The 19007-nt window shown below is 46.0% G+C and overlaps 2 protein-coding genes across 4 annotated transcripts in view; one reads left to right on the forward strand and one right to left on the reverse strand.

Annotated features, from left to right (window-relative positions):
• LOC146822143 (uncharacterized) overlaps positions 1–19007 on the reverse strand; it is a 68570-nt gene that overhangs the window by 26765 nt on the left and 22798 nt on the right. The window lies entirely within an intron of this gene.
• The window catches only part of LOC146822144 (sterile alpha motif domain-containing protein 12-like), a 205002-nt gene continuing 200797 nt past the window's right edge, over positions 14803–19007 (forward strand). Inside the window, exon 1 of one of the 3 annotated variants that reach the window (XM_085613266.1) lies at positions 14803–14857. The gene's annotated coding sequence lies outside the window, so the exon portion shown is untranslated. The other 2 variants (XM_085613264.1, XM_085613268.1) reach the window with 2 other exon arrangements.

Below are 19007 nucleotides of genomic sequence, written 5' to 3' on the forward strand. Positions count from 1 at the left end.
CTTCTCAAGCTTCCGCTCTCAATGAACGCTTTCGGCCCTCTATAGTGCTCTAATATGTGGCATGACTTGTAGAAAGCCATTTACCGCCTCTAGGGACTAACTTAAGTGCCTGCAGAAGAACTCGGTGAGCCCTAGAGCAGTCATTATCAAACCATATATGAGGTCTGGGATTGTGGATATTCTTCTTACCCATTAACATAGTCCGTATGTACGTCTGATAAGGTTAAAAGAATTTACAAAAGTGGTAGCAACAGAAGTATCGTAAGGCATACAACAATCTCGGTGGAAAAAGGGAAGTTCTTTAAGAAATGAGGGTGACTATCAGGACATGCCTCGCAGTGTTCGTACTGTGTGTAATTGTGGATTTCTCTAAGATAGCTAGCCCTGTGTATGTAGTAATGTACATAGTGATGATAACAATGCACTTCTTTGTAATTAGCTGAATTTAAACAATGATCTTCATTATTCTAAGTAGTCTATGCTTGTAATTCCGACATCATTCATTTAACAGTCTCAATGTACCAATCATCTGAAATAGAACAGGGTTTTACAACATCACTCATTGAAACTTTTATCACAAATGACAATTGCAATGTCTCATTGGGTCCCATAGTCCTATATGGAACTTTTTCCCATGCTGTACCCTCAGGCACAGGATAAGCTGTAATGCTTGCAACTTAGAGATTTCTTTAGACTCTGTGGGATGATGAATGTGGCTAAAGTTCACGAACCACAGGTGATAAAGTGTTCTTGGAGGGATGAAATGTCAGCTTAGTAGCAGTAGAAAGATGAGTACCATTAACAGCCACATAATGAAAAGAAAAGATCAGAAAGCGATTCAGGCATAAGACCACGGAGTAATTTGGAACCTGTCATGAAACCATTGATAAACATAAAGCAGTCTCCGGTGGTGAGTGACTGTAAAAGAGGTTGAAAAGTCCTCTGTTAAAATTCTGAGTCATTCTCAATATCGTTGGTCTCTTGAGGCTCTCGAAAGGGCACCGGTACAAATGACATAGCAACAGGTGAAATTTCATAGTACACCATGGAATTGTGTTGTACAGTAGACTCTGTTGGACTGGCAGCATCAGGCGTGTAGAACTCAGTGTTCTGCATAGAGTGTGACGCTCAAATATCCCCAGTTGCTAACTTGAGCAAGTAATGTTATTACTTTGCTCATGAGGTATGGAATTCAGAATAGAGACAGATGGAGAGGCACTACTATGAATCCTTCTTGGTGGCTTTGAGGGTCTGCTATAGAGGACTGGCCACATAGTGCTTTCTATGTGATCAATAGACAACTATCTGTTTTCCCTTGAGCCAGGCACAGGATGCAGACTAACAGTTCTATTACCTTGTACCCCAAGAACAATGATGGGTCCCCCTGCTGGTCTCACTAAAGGCAGACAACACTATCCTTTATGTCAGGGAGCCTCAGGTCAACTTGGAGCCTCTCATTAGAGAGATAACCAGATTTGGACAAGATTCTGGCCTGGGCATTAACTGGCGCAAGTCGGTTATCTTCCCCTTAACCACGAGCACAATTCCATGGGAATGCGAATTCCCCCTTGAATGGTGCACTGACTCAATTATGTAATTGAGCATTCATATACATCTGGACACCGCCCAGATCCTCCACCTCAATTATGGTCAAGTAGTTATCGCCCTCGAGGCTCAGGTGGAGAGATGGCTGCGGTTGCCATTGTCCATCGCTGGCAGAATTGCAGAAATCAAGATGGTTGTTCTCCCCAAATTTTTATATCTTTTTAATAACATCCCCATACCCCTCCCGAACAGTTTCTTTTAGACATTATGTTCGCATCTTATCAGATTGGTCTGGGGGGGCAAACAGTCTTGCGTGTGTATGCAAGTACTGACCCTTCCGTATGAGAGGGGAGGATATGGGGTGCCTGACCTACAATTGTACTATCTAGTGGCCCAATGCAGCTACGCCTTTGCTTGGTTCCACCCTGACGCTAGGATCCTATTTCTCCACCCTGAAGCAGATTTCATTCTCCCTGAGAAGTTATCCACAGTATTACCCAAGGGCATACCCCGAGACCCTAACGATATACAGACAGTCTCCACCACCAGCTGGGCCTGGGAGAAACTGTGGCGGGTCACCGGCACAGCCACAATGTATTCATTGGCTCTACCTATCCCCAATGCCCGCTAGCTGCCAATCACTGGTGAGAGACTGGTGCAGCGCACCTTGGCCAACTTTGATATCACTAAATTTGGAGACTTGTACCGTGGAGGGCATGTCTTCTCAGTGACGGACGACGTCCACTTCCACAACGCCACCTTCATGGATCGCTTCATTCTGGGTCGAATTAGTTCGGCTCTACGTGCCTCTCTGCCTGGTTTTCCCATTGAACCGGACTCGTTCATTCCACTCTCCACGATCATTGAGAGCGACAGGGGGTTCACCTCATATCTAAACTGTACAAGGCATGTTCTGGCATTATAGCGGTCAACGACGACAGGGTTCGCAAAGACTGGGAGGACGACTTAGGCCACCCCATCACAGATTACCAGTGGGCTAAAGGCTGCGCAGTAACGAAAGAAGTCTCTTTAAACAGCAGACATAAATTACTCCATTTTAAATTTTTGCGTAGAATACACCCTTGCCAGATCCCACAGACTTGATCCGTCCAAACCTCATACCTGTCGTCAATGTGATGCCCCACATGCCGATTTTGCCCATCTTACGTGGACCTGTCCAAAACTACAGTCATTTTGGGAGGAGGTACACAGAACACTAGGTGACATGACCGAACTGACCCTCGTCCCCACACCTGAAGTGGCACTTTTAGGTTATGTGGTAAACTTCCCCAAAGGTGTTAGGAAATTTGTCTCCCTCAGTTTACTGCTGGCCAAAAGATAAATCGTTATTCATTGGGGCCGCAAGACAGTTCCCACATTTCAAAGTTGGCTGAATAGTCTGACATTCTGTAGCACTAACAGCGAAGTCTACTCCAGTACACTGCCTCCCTCCTCCCGTCCCAAAGATATCTGGGGGCCATTCAGGATTTATGTGGAGTCTGTGCGCAGAGCTTCTGACTCTCAACTGGAACGAGGCCTAGTCCCTGCAGGGGTGGGGTAACCAGCTTGTTAATAACAATTGTACGTTTACCAATGCTCCTCTGGGTGATACAGTGGTTGTGACTTTTTGATTATGTAGCTATACCTGAAACTGTTTGTTTACGGGAGGGCCAGATGACGGGCTGCTGGATGGCAGACGTCTCCATTTGGGAGAGCTGGGCAGTCCTTCAGGACTGCATTCTCAAATTTTGCTGGGTTCCTTCTTTCCCTATCTTTTCTTGGCATATTGACTCTTACATAGATGTATTTTTTCTTTTTTTTTCATTATTCAATGGTAATGTCAATGACAGTGAGCACCTATGTTTGTATTGCTATAACATACTAAAATGGTAGATAAAGTTTAAAAAAGAACAATGATGGGTGGTCTGTAGGATGGTTCAAAAGGTTGCTTGGCATGGATTATTTCAGAAACTAGGTCCCCAACTCTAGGAACCCACCCATCAGCAGCAGTGATAACCTTCCCTTCACAGGTTGCAGCATCAGAGTGATTCATGTGCGACATCTTGTCTCTGACTTCTTGGATACTCTGCAAAACATTTAAATATTTCTCCAAGTCAAATTTGTCTTCATCCACCATGTTCCCAGGAACATCTAAGCCAGGCACATACATAGGAACTCCAAAGAGAACCTCATACGGACTGTTTTCTCCCAATACTAGTCGAGGCAAATCATTAAATGCTGTCTGAACTCCATACAGATTACCGTACCAACTAAGACCTGAGTTTAGTACCTGAGCAGTTAAGACTTGTTTAATCATGCTGTTAGCACGTTAGATGATGCAGTTCGATTCAGCTAGGGACAGGTTGCTGAATAGCAGACAAACTCCCAGAGCAGGCACTGAAACCCTGTAAGCCTTGGAGTGAAACGAAGGACCGTTGTCTGAATGAAATGAATGAACTGTCCCAAGCGCTACCAGACACTGCAAATACTTTACTACTGCTGAAGCACTTGCATTTCTCTTTAGCCACATTCATAGGAATCATGAACTTGAATCGATTGCCACCAATATGTATTTATATTGGTTGGTTGAGTGAAGAGGACAGATGTTGTCCATATTAATCACCCAAAAGGGGATATTGGAGATTGTGAGGGGAGTTGGTGAGGGTCTTTGACAGTGGAGGGATTAATCTGTTGACAAATGTCACACTGCCTAACACAGTCCCTAGTCTTTTTTTAATAAACTAGGCCACCAGAAGTGTTGCTGTAGCATTGTCAATGTTGTGTTGACCCCTGTATGTGCAGATGCCAATCCCTCATGGGCATCTTTGATTACATCTAATCTGGACAGATTATTAGGTATTATTCTGTCTCCCACTCCTGGTAGTGTGGCTACAGAAGTGTTGTCTGAATTAAGGGTGTGAGAGTATCTGGGAAGAAGGCCTGCAGTTTGTTTCCCACCTTACTTGAAACATTTATGGCTGTTGAGTTATCTCATTTGAGATCTGGTTAGGACAGCTATTAACAGCCTGAATTGCAGACTTTGCCGCTAGGTCGGCTGCACAGTTCCCTTTGGTGTGAATTCTTTCATGCTGATGGCCCAAACTGTGCCTCACATGGACCAGTGGAAGCTTATCTTGAAAGACAACTTTCTTTCCCAAAATCTGTTTATTTTGTATAGGTAATCCTTGAATCCATTCAAATACCAATGCTGCAAGCCAACATTGTAACTGCACACAAAAAGATCAGTCTGGCACAATACGCGTGGAAACTGAGGAGCTAGCCTTTTGTAGCGCAAGTAAAAGGGCATGTAAATATGCATATTGTGCAGTGCTGTCACCTAGGAATTTAGTGAGAGTGCGATGTGTCAGGAATTCACAAGTCCTTCACTTCTCTTTCCACTGCTGTACAAGTTGCAGAGTACTTACATTATGTTCCTACCGCAGGTTGGGCAGAGTCATCCATATAGAATACCCTCTGGTAAGACTCAATGGGCAAGTTAGTTGGAGTTGGAGTAATGTGCTATTCATATTGAAGAAAAGCTTGTGTATCAAGATTGTGATCATATTGAAACTTTAAATCCACTGAACTTAGAGAAGAGGCCCACTGCACCTTTCGCTGGCATAGTGCACGAACATTGGAAATGCTTGCCTTGGTCGTGCTCTTCCTTGCGGGAGCATGGCAAGTGAGGTCATGAAGGAGGTGAGAGTGCCTGGATATCCAAGTGCCACTTCCAAGCTCCTGGCTTATCTGATGGTCGCTTATTGACCATAGGGCGCCACCACGCCTCATGAACTGAGCGTTTGGAGAAGTAGAGTAATTATGCAATGTAGGAGTTGCTCTGGTAGTTCCTGTAATCCCCTGTGCTCCCCAGGGTGTGATGGTGTAGCCGCTGTGGGGCTTTGAGATTCTGGTGTGAGGCACCAAAAGGGAAGCAGGGCAGAATGCCTCACCACCCCTAAGGTGGCCACTTCCACCACCCAACACTAACTCTCTTTGACCGCTGAAGACCTGTTGGGGTTGCAATTGGTTGAGGGCTGTTAGACCTGGCACCTTGGCGTGGGTCTCCCTTCCATTTTTGTTTGCGTTGCCTCATGTGTTTTTGCTGGTGTTAGATGCGTTGGGCACTGTGCCACTGCTGTCCAGTGCCACAGTGCAAGTGCTCCATATTGTAAATTGATGTATGGATTAGTGATTCCATGATTGGCTGGTTTGGTTTACCTAGTTCAGTGCACCAGGAGTGACCAGGGCTGGTAATCCAATTGCTGCTGGTGGGCTTGCTAAATAGCAAAAACAAGATGGTGGGCTTGCAGCACTGGTTGTGCCACCCACAGAAGCAGCCTGTAAAAGTATGTCTAAGGCTTGCCATTGCAGAGCCTGTGTGCAGTCTGGTACTGCCATGCTGACTGGGTAAGTGCACCCACTTGCCAGTCCCTAAACCTTCCCTTTTCTTCATATCAGACACCCCACAGCCATTTTCGTTTTTCACTATTGGAAGGCTACCTGTTCCCCATAGGCCAGAATGGGCAGTTTGATTATTACATCTTATAATCCTAACTGATTCAGGGAACATGGTAGAAATTCAAGTTTAGTATGCCTGAACTCAGAATGATAAAATACTTTTAGGTTATGTGGTAAACTTCCCCAAAGGTGTTAGGAAATTTGTCTCCCTCAGTTTACTGCTGGCCAAAAGATAAATCGTTATTCATTGGGGCCGCAAGACAGTTCCCACATTTCAAAGTTGGCTGAATAGTCTGACATTCTGTAGCACTAACAGCGAAGTCTACTCCAGTACACTGCCTCCCTCCTCCCGTCCCAAAGATATCTGGGGGCCATTCAGGATTTATGTGGAGTCTGTGCGCAGAGCTTCTGACTCTCAACTGGAACGAGGCCTAGTCCCTGCAGGGGTGGGGTAACCAGCTTGTTAATAACAATTGTACGTTTACCAATGCTCCTCTGGGTGATACAGTGGTTGTGACTTTTTGATTATGTAGCTATACCTGAAACTGTTTGTTTATGGGAGGGCCAGATGACGGGCTGCTGGATGGCAGACGTCTCCATTTGGGAGAGCTGGGCAGTCCTTCAGGACTGCATTCTCAAATTTTGCTGGGTTCCTTCTTTCCCTATCTTTTCTTGGCATATTGACTCTTACATAGATGTATTTTTTCTTTTTTTTTCATTATTCAATGGTAATGTCAATGACAGTGAGCACCTATGTTTGTATTGCTATAACATACTAAAATGGTAGATAAAGTTTAAAAAAGAACAATGATGGGTGGTCTGTAGGATGGTTCAAAAGGTTGCTTGGCATGGATTATTTCAGAAACTAGGTCCCCAACTCTAGGAACCCACCCATCAGCAGCAGTGATAACCTTCCCTTCACAGGTTGCAGCATCAGAGTGATTCATGTGCGACATCTTGTCTCTGACTTCTTGGATACTCTGCAAAACATTTAAATATTTCTCCAAGTCAAATTTGTCTTCATCCACCATGTTCCCAGGAACATCTAAGCCAGGCACATACATAGGAACTCCAAAGAGAACCTCATACGGACTGTTTTCTCCCAATACTAGTCGAGGCAAATCATTAAATGCTGTCTGAACTCCATACAGATTACCGTACCAACTAAGACCTGAGTTTAGTACCTGAGCAGTTAAGACTTGTTTAATCATGCTGTTAGCACGTTAGATGATGCAGTTCGATTCAGCTAGGGACAGGTTGCTGAATAGCAGACAAACTCCCAGAGCAGGCACTGAAACCCTGTAAGCCTTGGAGTGAAACGAAGGACCGTTGTCTGAATGAAATGAATGAACTGTCCCAAGCGCTACCAGACACTGCAAATACTTTACTACTGCTGAAGCACTTGCATTTCTCTTTAGCCACATTCATAGGAACCATGAACTTGAATCGATTGCCACCAATATGTATTTATATTGGTTGGTTGAGTGAAGAGGACAGATGTTGTCCATATTAATCACCCAAAAGGGGATATTGGAGATTGTGAGGGGAGTTGGTGAGGGTCTTTGACAGTGGAGGGATTAATCTGTTGACAAATGTCACACTGCCTAACACAGTCCCTAGTCTTTTTTTAATAAACTAGGCCACCAGAAGTGTTGCTGTAGCATTGTCAATGTTGTGTTGACCCCTGTATGTGCAGATGCCAATCCCTCATGGGCATCTTTGATTACATCTAATCTGGACAGATTATTAGGTATTATTCTGTCTCCCACTCCTGGTAGTGTGGCTACAGAAGTGTTGTCTGAATTAAGGGTGTGAGAGTATCTGGGAAGAAGGCCTGCAGTTTGTTTCCCACCTTACTTGAAACATTTATGGCTGTTGAGTTATCTCATTTGAGATCTGGTTAGGACAGCTATTAACAGCCTGAATTGCAGACTTTGCCGCTAGGTCGGCTGCACAGTTCCCTTTGGTGTGAATTCTTTCATGCTGATGGCCCAAACTGTGCCTCACATGGACCAGTGGAAGCTTATCTTGAAAGACAACTTTCTTTCCCAAAATCTGTTTATTTTGTATAGGTAATCCTTGAATCCATTCAAATACCAATGCTGCAAGCCAACATTGTAACTGCACACAAAAAGATCAGTCTGGCACAATACGCGTGGAAACTGAGGAGCTAGCCTTTTGTAGCGCAAGTAAAAGGGCATGTAAATATGCATATTGTGCAGTGCTGTCACCTAGGAATTTAGTGAGAGTGCGATGTGTCAGGAATTCACAAGTCCTTCACTTCTCTTTCCACTGCTGTACAAGTTGCAGAGTACTTACATTATGTTCCTACCGCAGGTTGGGCAGAGTCATCCATATAGAATACCCTCTGGTAAGACTCAATGGGCAAGTTAGTTGGAGTTGGAGTAATGTGCTATTCATATTGAAGAAAAGCTTGTGTATCAAGATTGTGATCATATTGAAACTTTAAATCCACTGAACTTAGAGAAGAGGCCCACTGCACCTTTCGCTGGCATAGTGCACGAACATTGGAAATGCTTGCCTTGGTCGTGCTCTTCCTTGCGGGAGCATGGCAAGTGAGGTCATGAAGGAGGTGAGAGTGCCTGGATATCCAAGTGCCACTTCCAAGCTCCTGGCTTATCTGATGGTCGCTTATTGACCATAGGGCGCCACCACGCCTCATGAACTGAGCGTTTGGAGAAGTAGAGTAATTATGCAATGTAGGAGTTGCTCTGGTAGTTCCTGTAATCCCCTGTGCTCCCCAGGGTGTGATGGTGTAGCCGCTGTGGGGCTTTGAGATTCTGGTGTGAGGCACCAAAAGGGAAGCAGGGCAGAATGCCTCACCACCCCTAAGGTGGCCACTTCCACCACCCAACACTAACTCTCTTTGACCGCTGAAGACCTGTTGGGGTTGCAATTGGTTGAGGGCTGTTAGACCTGGCACCTTGGCGTGGGTCTCCCTTCCATTTTTGTTTGCGTTGCCTCATGTGTTTTTGCTGGTGTTAGATGCGTTGGGCACTGTGCCACTGCTGTCCAGTGCCACAGTGCAAGTGCTCCATATTGTAAATTGATGTATGGATTAGTGATTCCATGATTGGCTGGTTTGGTTTACCTAGTTCAGTGCACCAGGAGTGACCAGGGCTGGTAATCCAATTGCTGCTGGTGGGCTTGCTAAATAGCAAAAACAAGATGGTGGGCTTGCAGCACTGGTTGTGCCACCCACAGAAGCAGCCTGTAAAAGTATGTCTAAGGCTTGCCATTGCAGAGCCTGTGTGCAGTCTGGTACTGCCATGCTGACTGGGTAAGTGCACCCACTTGCCAGTCCCTAAACCTTCCCTTTTCTTCATATCAGACACCCCACAGCCATTTTCGTTTTTCACTATTGGAAGGCTACCTGTTCCCCATAGGCCAGAATGGGCAGTTTGATTATTACATCTTATAATCCTAACTGATTCAGGGAACATGGTAGAAATTCAAGTTTAGTATGCCTGAACTCAGAATGATAAAATACATCTTTTAGTGAAGTTGGTTTTAACATTCTGTGTTTGAAAATACCACTTTTAGAAAGTAGGTATTTTGTTGTCGAACTATCCAAGCCTGCCTCTGCTAGATTGTGTATTCCTTGTCTGGAGTTTGAGTGACAGGGGCCAGGGAAATTCCCGGAGGCAGGGTGAGTCAGCAAAGGGCTGAATAGGGCTATCTACATGTAGAGTGGTGGGAAGAGTTGCACCTGGGACCTGAATAGGGCTGTGCTTTCCCTCCACAATGCTGGCTCCACCTCCTGTGGTGCGTCTGATGGCCCTGGCCTATACTGTCAAAGGAAAGTAGGAGTCTTGTCAACAAAGTGCTCCAGGACTGACCAGAACTGGTTTGGACTAGGCAAAGGCCTCTCTGCCTTCAGAGAACAAAGAGAAACTGGATATAAATATTGGGACCCAAACCCAAGAACTTTAGATCACTTTAGGAAACAAGAAGAAACCTTTGCTGAGGAGAGGAACCAGAGAGACTGAGGAGAGACTATCCCTAAGCTGAAGTGCTGCTTGGGGGATTGGCCTGCAGTGGTTGCCTGACTGCCAAAGAAAGGAGAAAGGAACTTTGTATGTACTTTATTCAACTTGTGAAGGATCTCCAAGGGCTTGAGAAAAGAGCTTACCTCCTGCTGAAGTTTCAGGGACAACAGACCTCAACCACCAGCTCCCCAATAGTTCTTTGGAAGTGCCTGCAGCTGTATTGGGGCCTTCTGAGGGACTGCATGTCGCAAGGAGCTGGAAGCGCGACTCGCGAAGAAGAAGTGTGTCGCCGCCGCAGCCGCTGCCGTCGCATCTCTGAACAAAGGTGTCGCCGCTGTAGCTGTTGCATCGCATCGCAGAAGCACCTCGCATCCCCGGAGAAGCGTGCCACCGCCGCAGCCGCTGTTGTCGCATCACTGAACAAGGATGTCGCCGCTGCAGCTGTCGCATTGAGCCGAAGCATCTCGCATCATCGGAGAAGCGTGCCGTAGCCACAGCCGCTGTCGTCGCATCACTGAACAAGGGTTTCGCCGCTGCAGCTGTCGCATCGAGCCGAAGCGTCTCGCATCATCGGAGAAGAGTGTCGCCGTCATAGCCGCTGTCGTTGCATCACTGAACAACTGTGTCGCCGCTGCAGCTGTCGCATCGAGTCGAGACGTCTTGCATCATCGGAGAAGCGTGTCGCATCAAGAAGAAGACGCCATCTTTGTTTCACCGCACCGGATCTTTATCGCATCACGGCGTTGCTAGCCGCACCGCTACGGAAGCGCAGTAAGAAACCGACGCATCATCGTTCCTGCGTGTAAGGAACCAACGCATCACTTTCCCTGCAACACTTTCGTTGTATAGCGTTACGCATCGAAAGGTACATTGAACTCAAAGTGTCGCATTTTAATATAAAAAGAAAACTAAACTAATTCTACCATTTTAAGTACAGTATTGTGGATTTTTGTCGTTTGTGGTCTTGTGTTAAATCTATATTAAGAATACTTATTTTTAATGTAAAACCTGTGTGGTGTCCATCTGTAGTGTTGTCACTTGATTACTGTATGTGTTCACAAATGCTTTACATACTGCCTCTGAGATGAGCCTGTCTGCTCGTGCCAAGCTACCAAGGGGGTGAGCAGGGGTTATTTTAGGAGTATACCCCCTTACCCTGACTAGACGCAAGGGTCCCTATTTGTCAAAGGTACCTACTTCTGCCAACTAGAGACCCCCAAATCTAACAAGGGCCCTGCCGGAATAAACCAAAGATGAAGGGGCAGCGAGTTGCAACAAGCCACAGCAGAACGCAGTGGGGCAGGTGTGCAGGGTGAGGAGGGAGCAGGGCGGCAGACCAGTGGAGCAACAGCGAAGTAGGAAAGGTGAGGAAATTTGCAGTACTCACCAAAAACAGTGCTGAAGTGATGCAACAATCTCACCAGCTCCACTTGCTTCAGGCTCGGTTCTGCAGCATCGGCTGGCCATGGTGTCTGAAATCAGAGAAATTTGCCAAGCTATCCAAGCTCTCCAAGTGCAGTAACACGGTAATACTCTTACTCACTCACTCCAGGCACAAGTCACAGCGGCATAGATGGGGCCTATGGAGGCAGGCAACCTGTGCCATAGAGAGCACCCAAACCGAAGGGCGGAAAGCCATGCGCTGGTCTAGACACCAGATCCTCAGACCCCCGGGGCCCACTGCAGTCTGCCATCTCATCTCAGGGAACCCAGTATGATGGCAGTGGCATCAGTGGCCTGGCTATAGCGTTCACAGCGTCTAAGGAGGCGGGAGCCCCAGCGGTAGAGCAGGTGCCCAAACCAAATGGCCAGGACGCACACCAATCGGTCACCAATCGGTCACGTGGGTCAAAGCTTGAGAGCCACTGCAGGCAGCCGGACAGCGACAACAGATCTGCAAAACCTGCGGAGCCCACTGCAACCTCGCTGAAACCTCGCCTGCCTCACAGGAACTCAGAAACACAGCAGTTTTGGGCCTCGCCATTGGCACCATTGCATGCTGAATGCTGGCTCCATGAAGATGTCCCGGAGTCATGGAGAGGATCCATCCTCCAACCCATCTTCAAAAAGGGCCCCGATACTTGTCTAAGAAACTATCACTAAATTGCGCTACTGGACATTAAGGGCAAACATACACCAGCATAATTCTTCGGGAACTAGCACTATGTGCTTGCAAGGCAGGCCTTTCCCCCTTTTATCTCCTAGGACACTCCTAGGAGCATCTGTGCACTTTATTAATCTGTCTTCATCGTCATAATCAAACATTGTTTTAAGCAGGGGCATCTACAGTGGACAACATCATCGTCCTTTCGTATCTAGCCCAGCAAGCAGCAAATCACAACTCACTCCCGCTGTTTGCATGTTGCATCGATTACTCAGCTGCCTTTGACAGGGTTGCCCAGAACATCTCATGGCACAAGCTTGAGAGGTGGACCATCTGTCCTAAATTGCTATGAGCATTCACGTCCTTATATACCGAAACCTGGGTATGTGTAAACCTTACAGGGTAGACAGCAACTGCTAAAACTAACACAAACCGAAGACTTAAAGAGGGCTGTGTGCTGGCCCCAATGTTATTCAACCTTTAAACAGCGACCTGGGTTTAGCGCTACGTACCCCAAGAGTCGGCAACAAGAGTATTCCACTTATGCAGAATGTGGACAATTTAGTGCTGCTAGATCACACGAAAACTGGTCTGCAAAAAGCCCTCATGCCCTGAACAGGTCCAACCTCAGGAATGATGCTGTGGCCAATGGGAATAGAACAAAAGTTGTTATCTTTGGGAGACACCCTGAGAAATGTTGACCACATGGAGACTGGGCTCATAGAAGTTGGACCGTGATCAACATTACAACCACCCAGGTGCCTGGATAAGTGAATCTGGAAGGCCAACTCTGCACATACATGAAATTAAAAATAAAGCAAAAATGGTCACATAGGGCTTATGTAAGTTAAACAACACACTCAATAGCCCATGGACCGTTGTCATTTGCAGGGTAGTTTGCGCTAAGTTACTCCCTGTGCTCAATTATGCGCAGTGGGCATTTCCCGGAATGCTCGGCACCGCATTAGAAAAGATCCAGAGTTCAGCCTACAGGAAGCTCTTCCATCTTCCCTCTCACCTGAGGAACACCCTGATCAGATTAGAATTTGGGCTGGTGCAGCAAAACTGGGAAACTTGGCAGCACTTGCCAAATTCTATCAGATAACGGCTGTTCCTCCGTACGCCATGAAGGGTGTAATAAAAACAATTCTGAAGTTCCAACAAACCCTGGTACTCAAATCTTGCGGGAGCCAAAGAACGTCTGCAACTTGAAACAGAGAATTGAGACGCAAAAAAAGATGAAATACACCAGAATTAAATCTGCAATATTAAAACAGCTGTATGACCGGTCATGGGAGTTGGGCATGGAAGCCTTACCAGCGAAAGCCCTGCGCGAGCCTCTAAGAGCGTCACAACTGAATGACACAGCTAAACCACATCTCCAACAGGTAGAGGGAATGCTCGCTCTTAAACAGATCTTATATGCAAGATTGTTTCCACTCCCAATCGGTGAATTGAACCCATTGTGGAGAGCCCTTGAAAGCACCATCGGGTGTAGACCATGTAATTTTAGAAAGGAATCCCAAGCACATATCCTACTCTGCTGTCCAGCTTTACTACACGCCCGTCGAATACTACTGAGGGCCATCTTCTTAGGGCATGGAACCTGCTCAGCCAAGGAGGCCGCCACCATTCGATACTGTTGGAAACAGTGACTGAAATGGCAACATTTGGGAAATATATAATGCTGGTCCATAATTCGTTAAATAATGTGAATTCCCAACAGACGCAGCAACAAAACTGACCAGCCGCAGGTGCTGCGAGGCCGGAGTTAGAGGTTCCGGTCACAAACTTACTTGCACTCTAAAAGCCACTGAGCGGGACTCAACAGTGCGCTCAAACTCTGGGCTCAAACCGATGCATTGTAAATCGTACATATAGCCTATGATCTATCTATGTTTTTTACAACTACAGTCTGTTAAATTGCACTTTAAAATCTATAATTTACTTGAGAGTTAACCATGCCTAACCTGATCCTGTCCTGCCCTGGTATTGGTTGTGTTTATCCTCCAACAAATGATTCTATGGCATAAATTGTACATTTTTGGTACGGTACCTCTGACTACAATGGCATGAATTAGTCGCACTTTAGAAACTACTTTGCACTGTATGGTTAATATATTTATACACACTGACATGCTCTTTGGTGTTTTTAGGGTTAAAAAAAAGTAAGATACTCCGGTTTATTCATGCACAATTTTTTATACACTGTTAGTTACATACGTGTCTGGAGATGAACAGTCCCTTTAAGGCTTTTTCTTCCCCTAATATTGCACACTTGATACATTTTAAATTATCTGTTTTACAGAATTTGTAATGGTTTTAAGTAATCATACAATAAACTTTAATTGGATGCCGTTTTTAGTGCTGGTACACGAGAAACAATGATGGTGTGTTGTCCATGCTCCATAGGGCGCTCCTTCAAAACAGCTGTTTGTACAGCTGGAAGGATTTTTTTATTGGGAGCAAAGTGTGCTTCTGCTAAAGAATACATGTGGCACTTGTAAGCAATAGGAACGGACTGACCTTCGTTGTAGGTCGCATAGGCGTAATAATAGTAACTGGCTTTGACTCTGATAACTAGCTTAGTTTTATTATCTCAAGTCTGTAAATATTTAGTCTTGAGCATGTCTGATTGTAGAGCACGCAAGATATCGGTGTGCGCGCGGACATTGTTTAGAGGAAAACGTGGTTGAAAATCAGGTCATACAGGGGCTTGACTTGCTCAGCAGTGAGGAAAGTAAGTACGTCCAAAGTTGAGAAATCCAAGCAAAGATTGCAACTTTTTCAGTGTATCGGGAGGCTGCAAGGTAGCACACTTCTGAAGGAAGTCCGGGGCTACACCCTTACCCTCACTGGATAGCCAGTATCCTAGGAACGTTACCATCAGGTAGGCAATTTTCAATCTTTTAAAATTGATTTTATAACCAATGGATGTTAATATGGCCACCACTCTGTACACCTTATTTAGGAGTAGATCTAAATCATCGCCAGTAAAATAGATATCTTCAATGTATGACAATATCTCTGAATCTGGTTGTAAGATCTCCATAATGCGTGCAGAAAATAAGTGAGGACTCATAGCGAAACCTCAAAATGAGAACTGCACCCCATTGAAACTTAAGACGGTTAGATACCCCCTTTTAGAAGCTATATTTTGACTAAAAAACCCAGTGGAAATATCCAAATTCCTTTTGTATTTTTTCCACACCAGGTTGGTCATTAAACCCCTGCTATGCACATTTACTACTGCATAGGTTAAAAAAAAAATCCTATAGGTTAAACCTATTTTATAGGAGCCGTCTGGTTTGGAGATGGGCAAAAGAGCTGTGTTAATTTGTGTAAGACAAACTGCTGTTATGCCCTGATATTGCAATTGATCTAACCGTTTTCATACTGCGTTTTGCTTTGGGCTTTAAAGGGTAATGTGCCTGTAGTTGAGGTTGACTGCGTTAGGAAATGACATGTGGATTTGAGTGTTTGTCCCACCCAGCTTGATTTCTGAATAAGGCCGGAGCCTGTCTTGCATCCCATTCACTGGTGTAAATTTCCCTGATATCTTCAAGTACTATGGGAGAAAAACCTACTCTTATGTCTTCCTCTCCAAGGGCCACTTCCCTAAGAAAGACTGGAGGGCAATCTTCTTCCAATAGGATAATATCATAATTAGGGCTTCCGGTTTTATGGCATTTATTTTTTTGACATTTCTGTCTGTATTTATCCATATTTATTTTTTGCTAATTATATCTGTATTTATCCATATTTATTTTGGGTTTTGTGGAAAAATGGATCTGTAATTAGTATCTTTCCACATGTATTTAATGGGTAAAAATGCACTCATGTTTGAATGCCTACTAGGTTCCAATGTTGTAAACCCCAACTGAAGATAAATCAATGCACTGATAAGAAAATATGCATATTTCAGTATCAACCTTGTGCATATCTCCTGCTGTTAAAACATCTTTACTAAAATCCCTTTCTTTTTTAGACCCCTTACCTATCAATCCACACAGCAATTGGCCTGTACGTCATGGCAGACAGTATTCAGAATTACTCATAAAGCAACCCAATTTCCATTTTTGTTCACATTTAAAAATAAATACAGACACATTTTTTCCTTCTGTCTGTATTTATCTGTAGATATCAGTAAAAACGGAAAACAGGGAGCCTTAATCATAATCAACTGACAATTGTGACCAGAAAACTTCTTTAATGGTACATGGTATATCCCCTTCAATTTGTATGTTTAGATTTTAAATCCTATCAGGAGGATTTAAATGTATATCTCGACTTGAATATATTCATCAGTTGGATTTGCATCCAGAAACCTCTGAAGCTCTTGATGCACTGTTGTGACTTCCACTGCGCTGTCTAGAAGCACTCTTGCCAAAGTCCTGTTTTGTAGGATGTAGGAGAGTGGCATCGACTGCATAGTTGCCCCCAACTTTTTGCTGATGTTTTGACTGTTTTCTGACTCTAGCCAGGCTGTGGCCCTGCTATCCAGGACCCCAGTCTATCTGCTTCCTCTCTAAACTGATGTGAGTACCCTAGGTACATACCAATTGGATACTGAGGACACCCTATCAGCCCCTTGTAGATGGTACCCTAGGTACCCAGGGCATGGGTCCCTCAGAGGCCTACCAGGGGCTGCAGCACTTGTTGTGCCACCCCTGGGACAGCCATACAAACTGACACCACCAGACCACTACTGTAGTCTGGGTAAGGTGGTGCTTGCACCCCTTACAGGGATATAGGTACCATGTATCGCACTTAATACAACACATATCCTCATTGGTCACCCCTAATGCAGGCCTTGCTAATCCTACAAGGCAGGGTGCTGAGATATGTGTGAGGGGGAACCCCTACCTGAGTAGGGCCCCTCTGCAACCTTCGTAAAACTATTGCTGGGTTGTTTGTAGTGCAGCCATACCATATACTCTTAACCGCATTATAAGTAATCGCGATAGCGTGATAACTTGAGAGTGGCTGCACAGAACCATGTTGTGTTTGGTGTCAAACATGTAGGAATCATACCCCCAATCCAACCATGGGAGTGAGTGCATGATTCCCCCCTGCTAGAGGGGTGATATGGTAAAAGCGGCAGATTTTAGACACCAATTTAAAAGTGCACACGTAGTACAAAATGGATGCTACCCGCCACCCACATGACTCTGGCTGCCTGTTGCTGGGCAGAACTCCAGCCACGGCAGCTGGACAATAGGGATCTTGTTGCAGGGAGGTGTTCCCACCTCCCCAGACAGACTATGTGGATTGGAACTGGGTGGGTGCACCATAGGATGTCTTTCAGACTTGTACGTAGGCTTCTCCAGTGCCTACTTCTGCATACACCACCTCAAACCGGTTCAGGGGCATCCTGTCCCCTGCCCAGTTGGGAAAACACACAAAGGGGAGAGGGTGTAGCCACCCTTTCCCGCCTGAACTCTCATTGGTGGGCTCTGATTCAGACACTCTCCTAATCTCTGGATAAAGGTGGGTGCAGGGTCCCCAGAGCCTCAGATTAATCTTGGACTTCACAGACTTGAACCTTCGACTTGCTGCCGCACAGCTGAATGAAGAAATCTCCCTTGGGGTAAAGGAGTTACCCCCCTGCTTGGCAGGCACCTGAAACACTGCAAGTGACCTGGTTGGAACTCTGCTGCTCCTACGGACATCGAAGACTTCTGCCTACCCTGAGGTGGGTTTCCAAGCATCCCAGAGGCCAGTGAGTGTGCACAGCAAAGCTCAGCACCGTGGACCCGTGGGTGTCGAGATCCCCAATACCCCAGGACACTAGCCACCTCTTGCACAGCACACGACCCCGACCAGTGGGGAAGTTGTGCTTTGGCCCATTATTGAGCCAACCTCTCAGCATTACTTGTGCCAAAGGACGACGCTCCAGCCTCCTCCGGCGACCCGTGGGCTCATCTTTACGCACTCCAAATTGCCGCCTTCCATGGTCCCTTGTCTTTCGACTGGTGGGCCCTAGAGGAGGTCAATCTTTACTTTAAAGGGCTCCCCTGGTTGCTCTAGGCCTGCTCTACAGTCTCCTTGCTGGAGACCATGCTCAGACCTCGTGGGTCTGCACTGTAGCTGTTTTGTGATCCTTGCATGGGTTGCGGTTGCCAAGGCTTAGTGGATCCAATCCGGACACTAACACCGCAGCGGCCTTCATCCTTTGTGGGACAGTCGCCCTCCAGAAGCTGGCCTTCCTTGAAGCCTCCTGGATCCCGTGGCTGCTGATCCAAGCTACCCACCTTCCACTTGGAAGCACCCGACATTGAAGGACTCTTTCTCCTGAGCCCCCTGGTCACTGTGCCGTGACCCCGACTCTGTCCCCTCTGCTTTCAGGTCCTTACCTTCAAGAACTACATCTTCAATCTGCACGACATCGACGACGCTTCACGCCAGCAGCAGTTCTTCACCTTTTTCCATTGAAAACGAGATCGCAACCCGACATCGAAAACGACCTATGCACCAGGCTTCCCTGGGGCAGGTAACAGTGGTACCTCGCTACTGTCGTGGGTGTGGGCCCTCCAAGAGCTTAACTCTAAGCTGCTGAACTTGAACTCCTGCTAGAAGTGTTTAGATTCTTAAAATTTCCAACCGCGACATTCTCCATAGGGTTTAATAGAGATCCCGACAGTAGTTTATACCACTGCACGCGTCTCCCGTGGGTCCCCTTCCTCACTACCTTGGGTGGTTTCGTAAGGGGCCAGTGACCCTAAGTGCCCTAGGCACTGTCTGTAGGATTGTCGTGGTTCTTATACCACTTTTTTAATATATGGTTTGGTCCCCCCCTGGGGCCCTATGATTCCAGTGCTATTTATTGTAACTATCAATGCTTGTTTGAATTGTATCTTTACCTCCAGTTTCATAAAGAGACTAGTGGG

Source organism: Triturus cristatus, chromosome 6, assembly GCF_964204655.1.
Source record: "Triturus cristatus chromosome 6, aTriCri1.1, whole genome shotgun sequence".
NCBI classification, from domain to species: Eukaryota; Metazoa; Chordata; class Amphibia; order Caudata; family Salamandridae; genus Triturus; species Triturus cristatus.